The sequence below is a fragment of the Lupinus angustifolius genome, chromosome LG02, assembly GCF_001865875.1.
Source record: "Lupinus angustifolius cultivar Tanjil chromosome LG02, LupAngTanjil_v1.0, whole genome shotgun sequence".
NCBI lineage: Eukaryota > Viridiplantae > Streptophyta > Magnoliopsida > Fabales > Fabaceae > Lupinus > Lupinus angustifolius.
The window spans coordinates 10,537,205-10,561,417 of record NC_032010.1 but is presented as its reverse complement, the minus strand read 5'-3'; the positions used below and the strand labels follow the sequence as shown (position 1 = coordinate 10,561,417).

Below are 24,213 nucleotides of genomic sequence, written 5' to 3'. Positions count from 1 at the left end.
AGACACCTTGAGATTCCCAAAGTTATAACACTTTTCACAAGAAAAACATAGAGTAATCTAAAGCAATTACAATGCTAAAATTTAACAATTAAGACCTTTACTCTAAAACTCTAATACAAGTCTCATATAACATGATAATGCATTAGTTGGAAAACAGATTTTACAGAATACAAAATCTTCACAAAAACATCAATGAATGCATGAACATGTGAGATGAAATGATGAGAAATTAAACATGAAATGCCTCTCAATCCTAAAGCATAGAATTCTCTCTTTTCTAATCTCACAAATGCAATGTCATATAGATGCAACAATTAACACGAAATAAGCTCTAACTCTCTTAAAGTTATGGCTTAAGTTCTGAAAATGCAGTTTATAAAGAATCAATTTTGCAGCCCAGTTAATCGATTAAGGCCTTGGTTAATCGATTAACGTGTTTCAAAAATGTAACTGATTCTATTTTTCCAAGTTTTCTGTTTCAACAGCTTTTCAAAAAACTTATGTTAATCGATTAAATCATGCCTTAATCGATTAACTGCATATTTCCAAGCGTAATTTCAATTTGCAAAACTCAAATACGTTATACACTTAATTTACACATGTTCAACACTAAGTTTATGCCTATGATGCACAGATTACATGTATTTATATGATGCATGAACATATTATAAATGACATATCTCAAAACTTAAAATGATTTAAAGTTTTATGCATATGAGACATGTATTGAGTTTACCTAAGCCTTAGACTCAACCTAAACTAACTATTAGTCTAAGTCTAATACCAATCTAGAGACTTAAGCACGCTGATTTGTTGATGATCTTCAAGCTCTTATAATCACAAGTTGTCCTCATCAAAACTAATATTGTGAGTAAGCTTTCCAAAGTGCTCCTCTTGACATGCGCACTTTCAATTTTCTCTTTGCTTTTAGTGGGTTGTAATAGCTACTATCTACTTTTGTTGAACTTTTATCACTTTTAGTGACTCACCGACAACGCCTCGTGGTGCGATAGGGTCCGGGCACGACGAGGCTCTCACCGTCTCTGGCACCCTCTTCAAGGGGATTTGAGCTCGGTCCGCCACTGAGGATGCTTCTCCAGTCTCCAATTCGGACACCGAGGGTGACCGATGCTCAGGGTGGGCTTTTCTCGGTTCTCTCGTCGTTACTAAGGGAATTGTTGGTAGTTTCTTTTTCCCCAATTATTGATATGCTTAAACTCAGCGGGTAGCCCTGCCTGGCCCGAGGTTCCCGTATTAGGAGTCCAAGAGACCCCCATGGATCAAAGAGTCGCAAAGCTGGTGAGGGTACGCATGATTGGTCTCGAGCTTTAGATCAGCTAGCATCCTTCAACCAACAGTGAGACATTGCTCATTGGAAGCCAACATTCACCCCGCTTGGTGCCTAGCACGTGGCCAAGGCATAAGTAAAACAGATTCACGGGGTCGCACTGCATGTGAGGCTTCGACAATGATCCTTCCTCTAACTGATAAGGTTCAATGGACATCTCACAACATCACCAGCAGCAAACCATCCACGTCACTGCAATCCGAACACTTCATCGGTCCATTCAATTGGTATGAGCGAAGGGCGGTGTGTACAAAGGGAAGGGACGTAGTCAACGCGAGCTGATGACTCCCACTTACTAGGAATTCCTCGTTGAAGACCAACAATTGCAATGACCTATCCCCATCAAGATGAAATTTCAAAGATTACTCGGGCCTGTCGACCAAGGCTATAGACTCGTTGAATACATCTGTGTAACGCACGTGTGGCCCAGAACATCTAAGGGCATCACAGACTTGTTATTGCCTCAAACTTCTGTGGCCTAGGCGGCCATACTCCCTCTAAGAAGGTGGCCATAGAGGGTTACCTCTACATAGCTAGATAGTAGGCAGAGGTCTCGTGCATTAACGGAATTAACTAGACAAATCGCTCCACCAACTAAGAATGACCATGCACCTCCACCCATAGAATCAAGAACAAAATTAACTAGTCTAACCTTACTATGTCTGGACTTGGGTTTAAGGGTTAGGGTTTAGGGTTTTAGCCTAAACCTGGTGCCCTTCCATCAATCCCTTTAAGTTTCAGCCTTACGACCATACTCCCCCCAGAACCCAAAGACTTTGACTTATCATAAGGTGCTAGCAGAGTCCTAAAAGCAACATCCGCTGATCCCTGGTCGACATCGTTTATGGTTGAGACTAAGACGATATTTGATCGTCTTCGAGCCCACAACTTTCGTTCTTGATTAATGAAAACATCCTTGGCAAATGCTTTCGCAATTGTTCGTCTTTCATAAGTCCAAGAATTCCACCTCTGACTATGAATTATGAATGCCCCCGATTGTGTCTCTTAATCCTTACTCTGACCCCGAAGGCCAACACAATAGGACAATATGATCAGAATCCTATGGTGTTATCCCAATGTAAAGTATCCAGAGCATAGGCTTGCTTTGAGCACTCTAATTTCTTTAAAGTAACAACATCGGAGGCCCAACCCGACCAGTTAGGGCCAGGAGCACATCGCCCTCAGAAGGGACGAGCCGACCGGTGCATACCAATGGCGGACCGATCGATCCAACCCAAGGTCCAACTACGAGCTTTTTAACTACAATAACTTAAATATACGCTATTGGAGCTAGAATTACTGTAGCTGCTAGCACCAGACTTGCCCTCCAATGAATCTCGTTAAGGGATTTAGATCGTACTCATTCCAATTACCAGACTCAATGAACCCGATATTGTTATTTATTGTCACTACCTCCCCGTGTCAGGATTGGGTAATTTGCGCGCCTGCTGCCTTCCTTGGATGTGGTAGCCGTTTCTCAGGCTCCTTCTCCGGAATCAAACCCTAATTCTCCATCACCCGTCACCACCATGGTGGGCCACTATCCTACCATCGAAAGTTGATAGGGCAAAAATTTGAATGATGCATCACCGGCACAAAGGTTCTGCGATCCGACGAGTTATCATGAATCATCAAAGCAATAGGCAGAGCCTGCGTCGACCTTTTATCTATTAAATGCATCCCTTCCAAAAGTCGAGGTTTGTTGCATGTAGTAGCTCTAGAATTACGACGGTTATCTGAGTAGTAGATACCATCAAACAAAATATAACTCATGGAATTAGCCATTCGCAATTTCACAGTATGAATTAGTTTATACTAACACATGAATGTCTTAATCTTTGAGACAAGCATATGACTACTGGTAGGATCAACCAGGTAGCATTCATCAAAGATATTGCTCCACATGCCAGTGTTTTGACCACAAACGGTTAAGCAAGATCGACACCATGACAAATTGTTATTGAAGGGAATCGATAAATCAAAGGGACTCAACGGGGCAGACTCATCAGCCCACGTTCCCTGCATGCACCGCATCCAAGGGAACACTAGAAACGTGTGAGAACGCAGCACATCACAATTCACAACTAACACATCACATGCATCAGTTTCGAATCCTCCAATGATTTCTAGAAGGGTTATGGATGGAACGTGTCATAAGAAGCCCATGAATACCACTTAACGAGTAGGCAACACAAGAACCCTAATTGAACGTCAGGGCCGAAATGACACAAGGCCAACATTGGAAGGGTTGCATGCTAAAAGTTCGATGACCATGATCATGGAGCCAGACTGCACAAACATCCCAATTGCCACTCATGCGCCCTCCCCGTAGGGAAACTCGACGGTACCATACGAACCACTCCCTGAAATGACAATGGCAATCAATAAAATGGTAACACATGGTGCCGCCGGATCCGCTACGACGGGCACGAACAGAAAATGTAACCGCCAAAATCGATAGGGACCAAGGTTCAAAATTTATCCCACAACACACTTCCGACGAACAGGCTCACCCTCTACGCGGTGCAACTCAACCCTTAAGGCCTCACCTAACACCATGTCCTTCCTTGGCGAAAAGGGTATCACAGGCAACAAATACGCCTAGGTGTGCACATATCTCCCGAGGTGCGCACATATTTCCGTAGGACAAGCCTACATCACAAAACATTATTGTGTGCCTCTTACACCCCCACACCTTGACTTCAACCATGAAAACCAGCCGTAAACACACTACTTCCGGATGATTGGGCTTGCGTCCCTTCGTTCTATAGCTGTGCCCCTAAGGGCTTCACCCAACACCACATTCTTTCGTGCAAGATTGGTCACACTAGAAGCCTCAAAACACCCGTGGGATATCGTAACTACCAAGTCGGCACCATGTGACCAATCCAACACCTCAACAACCAACACATTTCCGAGGGATAAGCCTACCCAAGACACATTGTTGCTAGCATCACAGATGACTACACCTTGACTTCAACTGTGCAAACCAGCCTACAACACACTTTCGGATGATTGGACTTACGCGCCATCATGCAGCGGTTATACCCCTAAAGGCTTCACCTAACACCACATCTTTCATGTAGGAAGGGTCACTCTAGAAGCCTTGGCACGCCCGCCACCCGCAACTAACCAACCCGTCACCGAGTCACCAAACCAGATCCTCGACAAGTGAGACGGACACATCAAGAATTTCGAGTCAGACCACGAGGCACAAGCCAAGCCCTTGATGCATCCCAAATGAGTGCTAGGTTTCGGATATGTTCAAGACGATGCACACATTTTTCGGAACGACCAGCCTGCACCTGGCCACGTACGACCGAGATTCGACATGGAAGATGACTCGGTCAGATTGCCCACATTGCCATGGACAAGCGAACCAGCATGCTTGGGGAAGCTTGATGGGGCATTGGGCGGCATTGTGCGACCAAACAAACGCGTCAACGGGCCATGCTTTCTCAAGGGACAAGCCTACACAAGCCGTGGTCTTTCCTCGGGTCGTACACGACCACACCTTGACTTCAACCGTGCAAACTCGCCGACAACACACCTTGGGTTGATTGGACTTGTGCCCCTTCGTGCTGTGGATCTACCCCTAAGGGCTTCACCAAACACCACATACTTCCGTGCACAACGAGACACCCTAGAATCCTCGGCAAGCCGGACGGAAGCCCACAACTACCCAACTAGCACCGTGTGACCAAACGAGCACCTCAACACCATACACTTTTCTGAGGGACATGCCTACACGAGACACTTTGTTGCATGAGACATAACCGACCGCACCTTGACTAAAACCATGCCAAACTGCCCGCAACACACTTTGTTGCATGAGACATAAAGGAAGCCATTATAATCGATCAACGAAGTTTTGATGAAGACAAGGTATAATGTGAAAGCTTGAAGACTTGGACATCTCAACAAACAACACACCAAGAACTCAAGGTCAACATCATAGAGTCTAGGATTGCTTTCTATATTCTAGATTTCTAAGTTGATTGCCTAGTATTGAGTCTTAGGTTAGGTAAACCCCAGATGGAGGTGTTTGACAAAAAGTCTAAAATGGAAAATCATATAGAACGAGGCATAACATCATACATATATATGATAAATGACACTCATGCATTTGCATACATACATTCATGATTTTGTGCTTAAAGGCTTTATTCTTTCTAAAAATCATGTTGCATGTTCATTCATCATATAGGATATTTACCGCATAAAAAGAAAAACCATTGGTAATCGATCAAATCTTAGAAGAAATCCTTAATCGATTAAGGAAAGTCATAATCGATTAAATGGAGTTACAGAATGTTACCTCCCAGGATTTCTGCTTGTTAATCGATTAAGCCATAACTGAAAACCTGTTTTTAAAGAACCTGTTAATCTATAAATGTGGCCATTTAATCGATTAACATTTGTTATATCAGTGTTGAGCTAATTCTGTTATTTGGAAACAGAATCCCTTCCGTTTTTAAAACAAATTTTCCCCCTTCATTAAGCAAGAACCGAAAAATATCTGAGAGAGACAGAATCAAAGATTCACTATACTAAAAAGTTTCAAAGGTATCTTCATATATCTTTGAGTTTTATTGCATTAGCTTCAAGAGTGAAAAGAGAGAATAGAGAGAAAATATTTTCATTGCGCAAAATCATTTTTTATTCAATTGAATACACTCCTTGCATGATTTCATAATTAGGTCTTAGGGCTGTGTTTGTGAGATCTTTTTGTCAAGGGTGATTAGAGCCGTATTTAGAGTTGTAATCCGCACATTCTAGTGTGCAAAGTAACTCGGCTAAAATTCTGTAATTTGAGAAGAATTCTAGTGATGTGTGGTATCATCACAAGTTGAGAATTAGGAGTCCTCATTAGATATAAAGTCTTGACTCGAGCAAGAGTTTCGGTTGGGGCCAAATTGCGTGAACGATGTGGTATTCATGTAGGCGTAGATAAGGGGTCAAACCGGGCATTGTGGCTCATCGATTTCAAGAAGGAAGTTTTTGTTTCATTGTATTGGAAGTGTGGTTGTACATTACATTTCTGATTAGTGAAGAAAAATCTCCCATATCAACCGGGAGGCTTGGATGTAGTTTCCAGTGGATTGCAAACGAACCAGGATAAAAATCCTCGAGCACATTTTCTCTATTCCTATCTTTTTATAATTTTATCTTTATTGCTTTCTATTTTGATTAGATTAATGTGATTAATTGCATGATGTGTTAATTTGCTATTAGTCAAGAATCAATCTTAGGATAGTAAAGATCAAGAATTATCATGATTTTTATGAAGTGAGAAAACTGATTTTCAAAGTAAAACAATCAGGATAATCGATTAACGTTCTGATCATAATTGATTAAATGAAATGTATTTAATCGATTAACCTTGTTGATAATTGATTAACTACATGAGCTTTGTATTTTGCACAAATATCGGAAAAGTGGGACTAGTGATCCGCGACACCTATTCACCCCCTCTAGGTGTAATCATACCTTATTGGTACCCATTAAGTGGTATCAGAGCTAGTATGAAAGTGCTAGCTTGGCCGCTAATTCGTTGATCCAAATGATTAATCACTATGGGTTCCACAAACTCCTTCGGCGGTGATGGCGCATCCATCAACCACACTCTGATTTTCAATGGCGAGGGGTACACCTTTCACTCCACTTCACTTAGTGGATGGTGAACCTAAAGAAAAACCAATGGGGTTGGGGACTGACGAAGAAAGACGTAAAGTCTAGCACAATATCAAGGCAAAGAACATTATAACCTCTGCCTTATCTTACGATGGATTCTTTCGGGTGTCACAATGCCTAAATGCAAAGGACATATGGGATACTTTGCAAGTAACCCATGAAGGCACAAGTGAGGTTAAGCGTGCTCGACTAAATGCTTTGACTTATGAATACGAATTGTTTAGAATGTTTCCAAATGAATCGATAAGTGAAATGCAAAAACAATTCACTCATAATAAATCATTGAATTACTTTAGATAAGACTTTTTCTATTGGTGAACTTACTAACAAAGTGTTGCGTTGTCTTGATAGGAAATGGAAGCCCAAGGTAATAACAATTATGGAGTCAAAGGACTTAGACACTATGCCACTAGCAACTCTCTTTGGCAAGCTCCATGAAAACGAATTGGAGCTGAGCCGCTTAACAATGCATGAAGATTCAGACCGAAAAAAGGGCATCTCTATGAAAGCTATATCTTCACAAGGATAAGTCAGAAAGTTTGGCAAGTTTCTCAAGAGGAAAGGAGGATTTAAGCGATTCCAAAAGAAGGAGGCAACCGATTAACCAGACTTGGCAAAACTCCCAAAGATTGCCTCATATGCCATGAGTGTGGCAAACCGGGCCATATGCAATACAAATGCCTGAGTCACCTCAAGAAGGTTTAACACGATAAAAGCAACTCCCGAGACTTCAAATCCAAAAAGGCTTACATTGTTTGGTATATTTCGGAGGACAAGACGAAGAGTAGCACATCCAATGAAGATGAAACCGCCAAATTGTTCTTAATGGCTAACACTCATGAAATTGGAAGCACAAGCGATCCGGATGAGTGAAGTACATTTCTCTGACTCTTCTTCGTGTTTAGATGACTCTCCCATATACGATGAATTATATAGTGCATTTTTCGAGTTGCATGAGGAACTTAAGAAACTGGAAAAAATAAAGGTAGATAGAAAACGAGTCATTTTGTTGCATGAAAGTAAAATAACTAATATGCAAGAGAAATTAAATAAATTGAAACTAGAAAATGAAACTCTAGATCTCATCTACTCATCTGCCTCATGTAGTTGCGCCACTAAATTAATTGAACCCCCTATATGTGATAATTGTGATGTCTTAAATTCTGAAATTTATGATTTGAAAGATAAATTGGCAAAATCCACATATAGTAGTTATAACCTGAACAACCTACTTGCTACATCTAGAAATGTAGGTTATCATGGAGGTCTTGGCTATAAGCCAAAGAAAAATGGAAGACCATATAGGACACAAGTAGATTACATGCATAATAGGAATAATCAAAGATTGCCTACTTGTTTTTATTGTGGTAAACATGGTCACACAACTATATCATGTTCTATTAGGAAATATGAAATACCTAGTGGTAAATATATGTGGATACGAAAAGGGCAAGAGTCCTTGATTACTAAAAAGAAAGGACCCAATATAACTTGGGTACCTAATCAATGCAAGTAAAACTGCTTTGCAGGTATGCCTTAGAACTTAGGGACAACACTGGTACTTAGATAGTGGATGTTCAAGGCATATAATAGGTGACAGATCGAAGTTCCTGGATCTCTCACTAAACGGTAAAGTTTATGTCACGTTTGGAGATAACAACAAAGGAAAGATACTAGGAGTTGGGAGAATTGGAAATGCTTCACAAGTCGTAATAGAAAACATGCAATACGTCGAAGGACTAGCGCACAATCTGCTAAGCATTAGCTAGATGTGCGATAAAGGAAACAATGTATCTTTTGACTCAAACTATTGCATCATTTGTGATGGGGTAAATAATAATGTTAAGTTTATAGGGCAACGAATAAATAACATTTATATGATCAACTTGGATGATGTCACCACTCTGTTTTCAAATTGTTTTATCACTAAAGAGAGTGACATCTGGTTGTAGCATAGACGAGTAGCGCATGTCCATCTAAAACATCTAGCTAAGTTATCATCACATGATTTAGTAGTAGGATTACCAAAGCTTGATTTCAAATCAAAAGATTCTTGTGACACTTGTCAAAAGTGTAAACAAGTGAAAAGTTCGTTTTCAACTAAGAATGTGATATCCACAACTAGACCCTTGGAGTTACTCCATATGTATTTATTTAGATCATCACAAATAATGAGCTTTGGTGGTAGCTACTATGCACTTGTAATTGTTGATGATTACTCTAGGTATACAAGGACTTTGTTTCTCGCTCTAAAAACTGATGCTTTCAAGTCTTTTAAAATTTTGGGAAAATAGCTTCAAAACCAATTTGACCATAAAATTGGCTATTTTCGCAGCGATCATGGTGGATAATTTGAAAACCACCTATTTAATAAGTTTTGCGAAAAGCATGGGATCCTACATCAGTTCTCGGCTCCTCGAATCCCTCAACAAAATGGAGTTTTTGAGTGAAAAAATCGAGTTTTAGATGAGCTAGCTATGACAATGCTGAATGAAAGCAAGGTCCTCAAATTTTTCTGGGCCGATGTGGTGCATACTTCTGGCTATGTAATCAATCGAGTACTAGTTAGGCCTACACTCTTAAATACGCCATATGAATTGTTAAAAGGCCGAAAACCCAATATTTATTACTTGCATGCTTTTGGATGTAAATGTTTCAGATTAAATAATGGTAAAAGATTATTAGGAAAATTTGATTCAAAAGCATATGAGAGAATTTTTCTGGGGTATTCCATACATAGTAAAGCATATCGAGTCTATAATAAATATACTATGCAAATTGAAAATTCTATCCATGTAAAATTTGATGAATCTTTTCCAAAAGAGAAGAGGAAGGTTGTGTACGATGATGTTTTAGGTGCACTGGAAAACGCATACACAAAGAACATGGAGAATGATAACGCGGTTCAGGATGAATAGGAGATAAATGTAGATCATCAAGAAATGCCTATAGTGTGGAAGACAAAGAAGGATCATTCACTCAACAAGGTTATAGGTGATATCTCATTGGGAGTGGTAACCCGAAACTCACTTAGAAAGTTTTTTAATTTTGTAGCATTTGTATCTCAGGTTGAGACTAACACCATATGAGGCCTTAGAGGATGAACACTAGGGAATAACTATGCAAGAAGAGCTAAACCAGTTCAAGAACAATAACGTATGGGACTTGGTCCCTAAACCGAAAGATCATCCCGTAATAGGCACAAAATGGGTCTTTAAAAATAAACTAGATGAGTCTGCTTTGGTTATACGTAATAAGGCACGTTTGGTTGCCAACGGTATAATCAAGAAGAAGGCATTGACTATGATGAAACCTACGCCCCTGTTGTGAGATTGGAGGCTATACGAATGTTTCTAGCCTTTGCATCGATAATGAACTTCAAGCTCTTTCAAATGGATGTAAACAGTGTGTTATTGAATAGATATATTCAAGAAGAAGTGTACGTAAATCAACCGCCCGATTTTGAAAATCATAAATTCCCTAATCATGTGTATAAGCTCAAAAAGGCTTTATATGGCTTAAAACAGGCTCATAGAGCCTGGTATGATAGATTGAGATGTTTCTTATTAGAAAAGGGATTTGAAAGAGGCAAAGTTGATACAAGACTCTTTATTCGAAAATCAGAAAATAATGTGTTATTAGTACAGATTTATGTAGGTGACATTATATTTGGTGCTATTAACGACTTGTTGTGTAAGGAATTTTCTGACATTCTAAAAGGAGAGTTTGAAATGTCGATGATAGGCGAGCTGACATTCTTTCTTGTGTTGCAAATAAAACAAACGAATAGCAGGATATTCATACACCATACCAAGTATTGCAAGGAAATCTTGCATAGATTCGAGATGGATAAGTGTAAGGAAGCAACGACACCCATGACATCATCCTGCTATCTCGACAAAGACGAAAAAGGAAAAGCAAATGAGGTAACAAAATATTGTGGAATTATTGGTTATTTATTGTATCTAACTGTTAGCCAACCCGATATAATGTTTAGTGTATGTATGTGTGCTAGATACCAAGCTTCACCTAAGGAATCTTATTATAGTGCGGTAAAACGTGTTTTGAAATATCTTAAAGGAACAACATCTATGGGTTTATGGTACCCTAGGGATGCTTCGTTATCCCTAATAGGTTATTCTGATTCTGACTTTAAGGGATGCAAGTTAGACCGGAAAATTACTAGCGGGACTTGCCACCTTTTAGGCAGCTCCCTAGTATCATGGCATAGTAAAAATCAAGTTTGTTTTGCTTTGTCTATCGTTGAAGCCGAATATATTGCCGTAGGCGTGTGTTGCGCTCAAATCCTATGGATGAAGTAGAAACTATCAAACTTTGGTTTAAAACTAGTAAAAATTCCTATAAAATGTGATAATACTATTGCCATATATCTATCAAAAAACCCAATTCTGCATTCTAGAACTAAGAATATAGAGATTAGATATCATTTTCTAAGAGATCATGTTTAGAAAGGTGACTGTATTCTTGAATTTGTTGAAACCGCGAAGCAATTAGCACATATTTTCACCAAGCCCCTTCCATAGGATACTTTATATGTGTTAGGTCGAGAACTTGGCATACTTGATGAAATATATTTAAACTAATTTTCCTAGAGTAATTATGTGCCTTTGCTTGATCATGATTATATGCTTATGAATGATATGTGTTATGAATGCATGTTTTCTTGTTTAGATGATATTCATGAATGTTTTTATGCTCTATTAGTGTGTCGAAACCCGTTAGGTTTGTGTCTTAGCATTACACCTCTAAGCATACTCTAGAAATCTATAAAATGCACTGAAATCTGTGATAAGTTCTATCAATAATCAATTGTTTCTGAGCCTTAATCGATTAATTTGAGTTCTAGTAGCCAAAAAAAATTTTCATCTTGCAATTTAATCGATTAACAGTCTGGTTAATCGATTGCATGGGCTCAATATTTTTGAAAATTTGAAAATTATCACTGATTAATCAATTATTGTCAAAATTTAATCGATTACGTGGGAAACAAAATCCCCAATTTCTGGAAAATTTTAAGTTGGTTAATCGATTAACCCACTGTAGATAATCGATTAACGGTAGTGCTATATCAGATTCAAGTGTCATTTTGAGTCATTCTTCACTTAGAACCCTAATCCTCTTTGCTCCCCCCCCCCCTTCTAAATCTTTTCCCAAAATGGAGTATTCCAATAGAAATCAATAGCTATTTCGAGTGCAATTTAGTTGTTCCATCTATATTCAACCATAAATCACCAATAATATGAATCCTATCCATCTTTAGAAGCCCTAAAACCCTCATTTCCAAGAATTGATTATGGAATCGATTAAAACCAGTGATATACCTGCTACAATGAGTGATTCAAGAGGGATAAGAGTGAAACGTACCGCCAAACATTCAAGAGGCAGAGAAAAGGGCTCTTCCTCGGCTCAAGCAGGACGAAAAAACCGTGGAGACCCTTATTACTCTCCAATTCTTCAAGAAGCCAGATTAGCCAAGTTTCTAGGCCATAAGCAAACCTACATCCTGTACGCGGATCCAGAATGGTTGGTTTCACAGGGCTTCCAATTCCCGCATGGGTTAGAGACTCAAGTAGTAAATAAATTTGTGGAATTGAGAGGTAAGCCATGTCCTTCGCTGATTAGAGAATTATATAGCAACTTTAGGTATAAGGATGAGGAATATTATTCGATGGTAATGGGGAAAAGGTATTTTTGGAGGTTGGAGGTCTTGAGTTTGATGGACCAAGACTAGGTGATTGTAATAATGAGTCATGAGACTCATTTGATGCTATTGAGATTTATAAATCTTGCTTGAGAAGACCTCAGTTGTTTGTACCAGGGGAATTGACCAAGGCAAGGTCTTTGTCTGTTGAAAACCGAATTTTACATTACCTGATTGCATATAAATTAGTTTAAAGCAATACCAACTATGCTCAACCCACCGTAAATGATCGCAAGCTGATGTTTGCCATACGGGAAGGCATTGTGGGGAATTAGCCTTCGGAGATACTGAATGTTATGCAGGGCTTAGCTTCATCTTCATCAAGATTGCTCGCCTATGGGATATTCATTTCTCGTATTTATGATTATTGCGAGATTGACACCACTCACGTGGACACTATTATAACTAATTCATGAGAGCATCTTGTTGGTGATAACCTGATTCACAAGATGGGCCTTTATAAATATGGTGATGAATGGAAATATCAGGAGGATCATAATGCTACTGTGAATAGGGATACACCAAAGGAAGATAATGCTGCAAATCCTAGGGAGCCTAACCCTGAGCACCCACCTTCAGTGGCATCTGCTGAGCCTCAAGATCTATCGTTTGGGCTTGCTCACCTAGATGATATGGAACAACGCCTCAATGCGCGTATTGATGGACACTTTCAGACCATGAGGGATTCCATGGCAGCTGAGTTTCAGCAGTAGTAGCAGCGACTTTCTGAAGAGCTTGAACTTGTCATGTTAGTTGCACGTGCTCCACATGGCTCACCCCAACCACCACCTACACAAGATTACCCTAGATAGGAATGTCTAGTGTGTCTAGGGTGTGGATGTGCTCTTCTTTAGAGATTATGTTTTGGTGTTTTGATAATCTTTTGGTTGTATATTGTTGATCTTATTGCTGAACTATGTACTCATTTGCACTTATTCGCACATTTTGTAAAACTTGCTTCTAATTAGGGTTATGTTTAAATTGCTTGCGTTAACATTTGGTGTTAGCTAAATGTTTATATATACCGTTGGATGATTAATCTGCTCTGAATATTTTTCTATCTGTTCATTGATCATTCTATGAAATTCATGTTGAAATTATACGACTAGATAATTCTCGCAACCAATGCTGTCATAATCTATTTTTATTCATACATAATCAATTAACTACACTCTATAATCAATTAAATCAAAACTATGTGCACTTGTACATTTTTTCATAGACTGCTTAATTGATTATCCTTGATTATTTAATCGATTAAGACTAGTAAACAATATATATCATTACTTAGTTTTGGCTTTTACGTATCATAATCTGCCATAGCTGTTTGACCATGCCAAAAGGGGGAGAAATGTGTTGTTTGAGCTGTTTTGCAGGTTCAAATGAGCTTCCGCAAAGTATTCATGTTGCCACCCTAGCATTACCTCTTACATGGTTTGAGGGGGAGAACAAAGTGAGGGGAGCAGCGCATTCTGATTCAACCATATGCAAACAAATTCTGTCCAGCTTCAAGTCACCAAACAAAGGATATATTTATGTGTTTTTCATCATCAAAAAGGGGGAGATTTAAATGGAAAATAGAAAAAGGATGCCATTATAACTGATCTACAAAGTTTTGATGAAGACACAGTATAATATGAAAGCTTGAAGACTTGGATATCTCAACAAACAACACGCCAAGAACTCAAAGGCAATATCATAGAGTCTAGGATTGCTTTTTATATTCTAGAGTTCTAAGTTGATTGCCTAGTATTGAGTCTTAGGTTTGGTAAACCCAAGATGAAAGTGTCTCACAAAAAAGTCTAAAATGGAAAATTATATAGAATGAGGCATAACATCATCATACATATATATGATAAATGACACTCATGCATTTGCATACATACATTCATGATTTTTTACTTAAAGGCTTTATTCTTTCTAACAATCATGTTGCATGTTCATTCATCATATAAGGTATTTACCGCATAAAAAGAAAAACCATTTTTAAGTGTTTTTATTCGATTAACCCAGTTGGTATGCGATTAAATCCTGGAAGAAATCCTTAATCAATTAAGGAAAGTCATAATTGATTAAATGGAGTTACAAAATGTGACCTCCTAGGATTTCTGCTTGTTAATCGATTAAGCAGAATTTTAATCGATTAAGTCATAACTGAAAACCTGTTTTTAAAGAACCCGTTAACCGATTAACGTGGCCATTTAATCGATTAACATCTGTTATATAAGTTATGAGCTAATTCTGTTATTTTGAAGCAAAATCCATTCTGTTTTTAAAACAGTTTTTTCACTTTCATTAAGCAAGAACCGAAAAATATCTGAGAGAGGGAGAATCAAATATTCACTATGCTAAAAAGTTTCAAATCTATGTTGATGTGTCTTTGAGTTTTCTTGCATGAGCTTTGATTAGTGCCAAACATACCTAAAAATCATACACTTTTATGGCACTTATCTTAAGCATAATTGAGAAAAACCAACTTAAAACAATACTTTTTTTTATAAAATATCACAATTTGGTATATTTGTTTTGGTATTGCCTTTTTATATATTTTGTAGGAAAAAAAATGAAGAAAATAAGAGCAAAGATTCATGTGTTAGGTATCAGTGGTTATAATACACCTAGAAGGGGGGTTGAATAGGTGTCGCGGTTAGAATAGCCGCTTTTTACAACTCAACAATATATGCTGAAACACCCCTAAGATAATCGATTAATGAAAGAAGATAATCGATTAATTGCACAATCTTAATCGATTAACAAAAAACAGTTTTAATCAATTAACAGAAACCATTTTAATCGATTAACAGAAACAGGATAATCGATTAACACAACAATTTTAATCGATTAAACACAAACAGTAAGTTATTACAAAAAATGATTAATTGCAGAACAGTTAACCGATAACGGAACGAATACAGAGCTTACAGATTGTATATCAGAATAGCATCCAGTACAGCAAATGAACAGAATGTATCAATTGAATCCAATATACAAATTAATCGATTTTGACTCCCTTCCTACCGATAAAGAAAACGTTTCTTTCGGCGTAGCCCCAGCCAAAGAATCTCTCGTTCTTTCCTTTTCTTACACTCTAAGCAATGAAGAAACACTCAATCTCTAACGGTGATAAGACACCACGAGATTCCCTTTACAACAATTATACAACAATTACAAGAGTAAAATAAAGCTATTTCTAAGCTCAAATATAACAAGAAGGCTTTACTCTAATGCACATCTAACACAAACTCATGTGAAATGACAAGTATTGGTTATGAAAACAGAAGTTACATAATCATAAAACTTCATGAAAAAGCATCAAAATATGCATGAACATGTGAGGGAAAACATGAGAAATTATAACATGAAATGCACTCAATCCTAAAGCATGGGATAATTTATGCTCTGTTTTAGAATACTGTTTTCAATTTCGGTTTTCATGGGATAATTTTTTAAAAATGTTTTACTTTGTTTGGCTCAAAAGGGGGTTATCAAAGGATAATCGTAATTTTTGGTTAGACATTTTGGCCATTTGGTTCAACTAAAGAAATAACATGCCTTAATCACTTCCTATCAATCTTATGCAATGGAGAGATTTAAAGACTCAAACAAGTTGAATTAGACAAATCAAATGGTGATTTAACTTTTACCCTCACGTGTTTGGCTCACTCCCTCACTTGGGTTAGATTTACACTTCTTGATTTAAAAAGTGTTTGCAAAGATCATGTTACACAAATTTAATTTCCATTTGCAAAACAATTTTCAAGTTATGATATTATGTGATGTTTTCACAAAAAGTTTAGTATATAAGTCAAGATATCTTTAGAAATTTCTAATCATGTAATCATGCCACAAATATTTTATTTATTTAGCCAACTTGATTTCGGTTTTGAAATTATTTTTGAGTTTTATGGACAACTAAATTACTTTTGAAATAACTATACAATATTATATATACTATTAACTTTCTTTAAAAAAATTCATATGCATTAAACCATGTTCCCCCTTTTTAAATGGTGGCTTGTCCTCAAGCCAACGGAAATTTTGGTTTGAAGGAGATGTTTGATGCATATGAAATTTTCTAAAGAATAACATATTACTTCTAAACATAAACTTTAATTTAACACAAAACATACCATAAATTAAAAAGAAATTCACGAACTAACCAACTATTGGGTTGCCTCCCAGCAAGTGCTCGTTTCACGTCAATAGCTTGATGCCTATGTCAACTGTAGAGGTCATTCTGATGCAATTTCAATGATGCAGCCTGATTCATCACCCAAGTAGAGTTTTAACCTATGCCCATTCACTGTCCAATTTGTTTGAGACTTTGGATCTTCCAATTCAGCTGCTCCATATTCTTTAACATCTTTTATCACAAATGGCCCTGACCATTTGCTCTTGAATTTTCCTGGAAGCAATTTTAATCTTGAATTAAACAAGAGTACCTTTTGACCTTTATAGAAATCTTTTCTTCGAATTTTGGAGTCATGGTACTTTTTAGCCTTTTCTTTATACAATCTTGAAGATTCATAAGCTTGGAACCTCACTTCCTCTAATTGGTGTAATTGATTCTTTCATTTTATTCCTGCATCATTCAAATCAAAATTTAAAAAATTAAGTGCCAAATAGGCTTTATGCTCCAATTCAACTGGTAAATGAGAAGTTTTGTCGTAAACTAGTTGGTATGGAGTTTGGCCTATTGGTGACTTAAATGCAGTTCTATATGCCCATAAAGTATCATCCAAATTTTGTGATCAATCTTTCCTTGAGGAAGAGACTGTCTTTTCTAAAATTCTTTTCAATTCTCTGTTGGATACTTTAGCTTGCCCATTGGTTTATGGGTGATAAGGTGATTCTACCTTATGCTTAACATTATAAAATTCCAAAACCTTGCGTAATTGGGTGTTTACAAAATGAGAACCTCCATCACTTATGAGTACTCTTAGTGTTCCAAAGCTGGTAAAAATATTCTTTTTCAAAAATTTTATAAATGTTATTCCATCCGCTTTTGGTGTTGCTAATGCTTCTACCCATCAAGAAACATAATCAACATCTACCAAGATATATTCATTCAAAAACGATGATGGGAAATGACCCATAAAATCAATGCCCCAACAATCAAAAATTTCTATTTCCAAAATATTTTGCAACGACATTTCATTTCTTTTTCCAATTCAGCCATTTCTTTGGCATGCATCACATTTTTGAACAAAATTTTTGGCATCTTTAAAAATAGAGGGCCAGAAAAAACTAGACTGGAGTACTTTCGCAGCAGTTCTTTCTCCATTGTAGTGTCCTCCATAAGTAGAATTATGGCAATGCCATAAAATTTTATGAGCCTCCTTCGAATCAACACACCTTCGAATTATGTTATCAGTTCCATCTTTGAATAAGTATGGCTCGTCCCAGACGTAATGATTGACCTCCTTGAGAAATTTCCTCTTTTGATGATAGTTGAAATGATCAGGAATAATTCCTGAGGCTTTGTAGTTAGTTATATCAGCAAACCATGGTCTTTATTGAAGGAGAAATAGCTTTTCATTTGAAAATGCTTAAGCTATTTCTCTCTCTCATTCTGTGACTTCTTCATTGATTAATCGTGACAAATGATCGGCCACAAGATTATCTTTCCTGCTTTTGTCACGGATTTCCAAGTTAAATTCCTGTAAAAGTAGCACCCATCATATTAATCGTGGCTTGGAATCGGATTTCTTTAGGAGGTATTTGATTGCAGCATGATTAGTAAAAACAATAATTTTGGCCCCAATCAAATAACATCTAAATTTTTCCGATGCGAATACGATAACTAGCAATTCTTTTTTTGTTGCAGCGTAGTTAACTTGAGCCTTGTTTAAAACTTTGCTAGCATAATGTATTGCATGGAACACCTTCTCCCTCCTCTGTCTCAAAAATGCACCAACTGCGTAATCACTAGTGTCACACATTAGTTCAAAATGTAGATCCCAGTTTGGTGCAATTATGATAGGGGCGGTTACCAAGCAATTTTTCAAAGTTTTGAATGCTTCTAAACAAGATTTATCAAAATTAAAAGAAGAACCTTTAAGGAGAAGATTGCAAAGGGGCTTAGTTGTTTTGGAGAAGTCTTTGATAAAGCAGCAGTAGAATCCAGCATGTCCTAGAAAGCTTCTAATGCCTTTAACATTTGTTGGTGGTGGAAGCTTCTCTATGACTTCTACTTTTGTCTTATCAACTTCAACCCCTTTTCTTCAATCTTGTGCCCCAAAACAACGCCTTTGGTGACCATGAAATGGCATTTTTCCCAATTTAGTACCAGGTTGGTCTCAACACATCTTTCCAATACTATCTCTAGGTTCTGAAGGCATAAATCGAAAGAATCTCCAAATATTGAAAAATCATCCATGATGACCTCAATGCATTTGTCCACCAAGTCGACAAAAATAGCCAGCATGCATCTTTGAAAAGTAGCTGGAGCATTGAATAATCCAAATGACATCTTTCTGTATGTTTAGACACCAAAAGGACAAGTAAATGTCGTCTTTTCTTGATCTTGTGGATCCATAACAATTTGGTTGTATCCCGAATAACAATCTAGGAAATAATAGAAGGCCCGCCATGATAATCTTTCCAGCATCTGATCCATGAAGGGTAGGGGAAGTGGTCTTTTTTGGTGGCCGCATTGAGTTTGCGATAATCCATACATACCCTCCAACCAGCAACAACTCTGGTTGGAATGAGGTCGTTATTGTCATTTCAGAGTACCGTTATTCCTCATTTTTTCGGCACCACTTGAATAGGACTTATCCATTTGATGTATGAAATGGGGTAAATCATTCCAACTTCTATCATTTTCACCACTTCCTTTCGAACAACTTCTTTCATTGAGCCTCCTTTGTGGTTGAGCTACTGGTTTGAAATCATCCTCCATCATGATTTTGTGCATGCAGTAAGAAAGACTGATTCCTTTTAAATAATTCAAAGTCCAACCAATCGCATGTTGGTGCTTCTCCAAGACTTGTATCTATCTACTTTCTTCCAAGGTGGAAAACAAGTTGTTGATGATAACTGGTTTGTTGGAGTTACCTTTTAAAAACAAATACTTTAAATGTGAAAGTAACTCCTTCAAGTCAAGTTCTTGTTTTTTTTTGTCATCTCCACCTTGGTTCATTTTAGGAGAAAATTGATTATCAAAAAATTTATGATCAATTTTTCTTTCCATCCTCCAGATTGAGTTCTTGCATCTCTTAAGAGTTATCAGGTTGAGGCTGTTCTGAGCAGATTTCTTCAAGAATATCGATATGGAACAAATTTCCCTTATCTCTTGGGTGATACATTACTTTGAAAATCTCAAATTGAATTTCATCATTTTCTACTCGAACTATTAGTTTCCCATTTTCTATGTCTATCCCCATTTTTCTGTTCTCATGAATGGACGTCCTAGAATGAGTAGGATTTCCACATCTTCGGAGATGTCAATTACAACAAAGTCTACAGGAATTAGAAATTTATCCACTCTTACCAACACATCTTCTACAACTCCTTCCGGATATTTAATGGATCTGTTAGCTAGTTGCAGAAACATTCTGGTTGGTTTTAGTTGCAACCCTCCTATTCTCCTCATCATTAAAAGTGGCATTAGACTAACACTTGAATTGAGATCAACAAGTGCTTTGCCTATGAAAACTTCCCCAATTGTGACTAGAATAGTCACGCTTCCTAGATCTTTTAGCTTATGAGGGATGTTAGTCTGAAGGATTGCACTTCAAGTTGCCTTAAGTTGGATAACTTCTTTCTCCTTATGGCTCCTCTTCTTTGATAGCAGTTCTTTCATGAAGTTGGAATACATAGGCATTTGTTCCATGGCTTCAAAAAATGAAATATTGATTTGTAATGATTTGAATATTTCCATAAAACAAGCAAACTCCTCTTCCTTCTTTGCTTTTGATGGGGTTGTGGGGTAGGGTATTTTTCCTGAACTAGTGGGTATTGTTTGTCTTCCTTTTGTTCCCCGCTAGTTTCTGGTACATCTATTTTTTTATGTACATCTTTTCATTTTTTTCTTTTTCTTTTTATTTTTCTTCTTCTTTTTCTTTTCCTTTTTTTCCAATAACTCCTCCCACCGTTTTCCACTTCTGATTTTGATACCTATTCAATGCTCTGAAATAGTTGAATGATGTTCAACTATGCATCTGATTTGATTCCCCGTATTCTTAATAGCATCGTATGTGATTTGTTGATGCTTGATAGTTGTCTACATGAATTGTTCTAGTATTTCCTCTAGTTTCTTTTGAGACTAGTGAGATGTTGAGTGGGTATTGATGAAACAGACAGACTGTTAATTGGCACAACCATGACATCAAAAGTGTTGTTCTTTCTCGAACTATTTTGGTAATTGTTGTAACTTTTGGTGTACTTTGTTGAGCTTATGTTGAAAATCCTTTACGAAAGTGTCTATTTCAATTTGGATGTTGATATGTTGATCCATTTTTCTGAAAAAAAACAATAAAAAGGAAATCTGTCTATTTATGAAGAAAGATTAATAAGAAAAAGACATGAATTTACAAAGTTTGTAATTTAAATTTTTATACAAATTCAAATTAATTTGTGAAAAAAGTAAATAAAAATACTATTGTACAAGATTATTAATAATATAGCATAGTAAATAATAATTTCTATTATTTGGCAATTCCGCAGCAACGACGCCAATTTGTTGAAAGAGTTTTCTTTCTAGTTATTGAGGTAAGTTTCTTATTAATTTATTTAAGGACAAGTCGATTCTTTGCTCGCCATATCGGCTTTGTTAGAATAAATTCCAACGCCGATATAATGGTTTCAAGAATGTTCCTTTAATCAAACACTTAGCTTTATTGAATTATTAACAATTTCATATCATCTCGACTTTGTTGGATTAATTTCAACGCCAGTATAATGGTATGAATTTAGCAATTTAATACAAGGGTTAATGAGTAATATTTATTTTTGTTTTCCTTTATTAACCAAACTAATTCCGTATGGAAGGTTGGTAAAGAATAAATAAATAAAACAATAAATAAATGTTAGTTACATAATTTAAATGATAGAAAATAAATGTTAGTTGCAGAAAATAAATGAGAGAGAGTAAAAGTTAGTAGTTGGGTCATTCATTATGACTATGTATTTATCATTTTCACAAAGATACAATTTATGGATTAAATTGCACTTTGATTCAAGGTTTATTTCTTTGTCAACAAATAAAATTTATAAGTAAACACTTTAGTATTTTACATTTGCATCTCTTTCCAGATTCAATTGTAGCATAGTAAATGGTTATGTCGAACCACAATGAATTGCCTAATAGATCATTATTATAAACATGTTATATAACTAATAAAGTTTAATCATCTTTTTGATTTGATTTTGTTCATGAAATATTAACAAGCAAATATAAACATAAACAACTAATATGCACAAATTCTTGAGGAGAAAATTGGTTGGAAATATGGAATTATTTCTATACTCAATTGATTTTAAAAACATTACAAGTTATGTGTTATTTCACTGTGCTGATGGTGATGTGGCTTATTGCTTGTTGATCTAGTCAGGTGTGTGATAAGTGCCAAAAGTATACACTTTTCACCATCATTTTATGGCACTTATCCTATGCAAATTGTAGAAAACCAACTTAAACTAACACTTTTTAGGTGAATTTTGCATGATTAAATAAATTGGTTCTTTATTAATTCTTGTCCAAGTTTTCTTTGAGTTGTAGGAAATTGAATATTAAAGAATAAATTCAAAGATGGATAAGAATTCAAGCCAAAATTCAAGACAAAAGCTCAAAATGAATTGCTAAAAGTAATCAAGTTAAAGCATGGCATGCTATGTGCTTAATTTGGTTACTTAGCCTTGAAGAAAGGTAGCTTACTTCGTCTTGAAGAAACCTATGTTAAGGTAGGCCAAGCAACTTGCAAAAATCAAATGCTTACCTTAACTTAAAGAAAACAGCCCAAAAGTGCCAAGCAACCAACAAAAATCAAGTAACAAACCAAAGGAAAAAAGGTTGCTTCACCATGAAGAAATCAAGCACAAAGCTGTCCAGCCAAGCCAAGCACCAAGCACCATGCCAGGTCAGCCAGGCACCAAGCACTAGGCCAGGTCAGCCATGCACCAAGCACCAGGCCAGGTCTGCTAGGCACCAAGCACCAGGCCAGGTCAGCCAGCACCAAGCACCAGGCCAGGTCAACTAAGCTGCTGAAACAGGCAGTTCAGCGTAGAACCAGTCAGCTGAGCGGCTGAAACATGCAGCTGAGCGGGGAACCAGGTCAGCCAAGCGGCTGAAACATGCAGCTTAGCAGGGAAACAGGTGGGCTAAGCGGCTGGCGCACCAGAAAAGTGATTTTTTGGTCAAATCATGGAACATCTTACTTTTTCTTTGCTTAAAGGCCAAGAACATGACCTCATGGATGACATAAGGCTATGACAAGAAGGAGGACGTGCCACCATGCATGTAAACTAGCCCACCATAGGGGTCAAGTAGGGGCCAAAGTGGCTCTTCATAGGGGCCAAAGGTGAGCAACTTAGTTGCCAAACAAGGCAACTGAGCATCCAGCCCTTTGGCCTATAAAAAGGCACGAAATTCTCATTTGTAAAAGATTATAAATTCATTCTAAATTCTTCTTAGTTGATTCCTCTTCTTTTCCTTTCATTTTAGGTAGTTTTTAGGCTAGTTTTAGAGTAGTTTTTCATAGAATTCAAGAGGAGAAAAGGAGAAGGCAAATGAGATGCAAAAATCAATTTGTTACTCTCATTTGGAACTCAAAAGCATCCAATCCTTGGATGGATGGCTCATGCTCATAAACATTTTCTTTTGAACAAGGTTATGTAATTTCTACTTCTTCTTAATTTACAAAAGTTTGGATTTTAATCATTCAAGTTGGTGCTTTGGTTAATAATATTTGTTTGAGAAGTACTTAATGCTCTTTTTAGATTGATCACCTAAAAAATGATTTCAAGTCAATAAAATTACTTGTCTCAAACACTTAACAAATAAACTAAGAAGTAGTTGTAATACTTAGTTTATTTGCCAAGTTAAGCATGCTTTTCTTAAGATCTTACATTCATCACTCATTCAATATTAGAGTCGCCAATGGTTAGGGAATGACAACCTAATCTCTTTTATGGCCATAGTATTGTTTAAGTAATAAATATAAGTGTTCATCATTCTACCATTTTAGGATATACACTAAAAGGAGGATTTCAGACCTTGGTGTTTGGGGTTAACCAAAGTAAAACATAAGAAATTCTCTAAGTAGTTCAAACTCAAAAGAAGATGAGAAATATATTTTCCTTATTCAAAAAGATTTTGTCTCCTCAAGAATTTGTTAATATTCAGTTTTATGTTTATATTCACTTCAATTCAAAATCATCAAAATATGTTCAACTCCATTATTTGTGCATTGACATATTTATATGATTCATTTTATTAGGCAATTCC

The 24,213-nt window shown here is 36.8% G+C and overlaps 2 long non-coding RNA genes across 2 annotated transcripts in view; one reads left to right on the top strand and one right to left on the bottom strand.

The window, feature by feature from the left end:
• Positions 1–5,402, top strand: part of LOC109335568 — a 19,449-nt gene extending 14,047 nt beyond the window's left edge. The window contains exon 3 of the long non-coding RNA XR_002106210.1: positions 5,390–5,402. This is a non-coding gene — a long non-coding RNA (uncharacterized LOC109335568). The remainder of the gene's footprint in view (positions 1–5,389) is intronic.
• LOC109335574 overlaps positions 1–24,213 on the bottom strand; it is a 96,948-nt gene that overhangs the window by 17,075 nt on the left and 55,660 nt on the right. Inside the window, exon 2 of the long non-coding RNA XR_002106211.1 lies at positions 2,499–2,638. This is a non-coding gene — a long non-coding RNA (uncharacterized LOC109335574). The remainder of the gene's footprint in view (positions 1–2,498; positions 2,639–24,213) is intronic.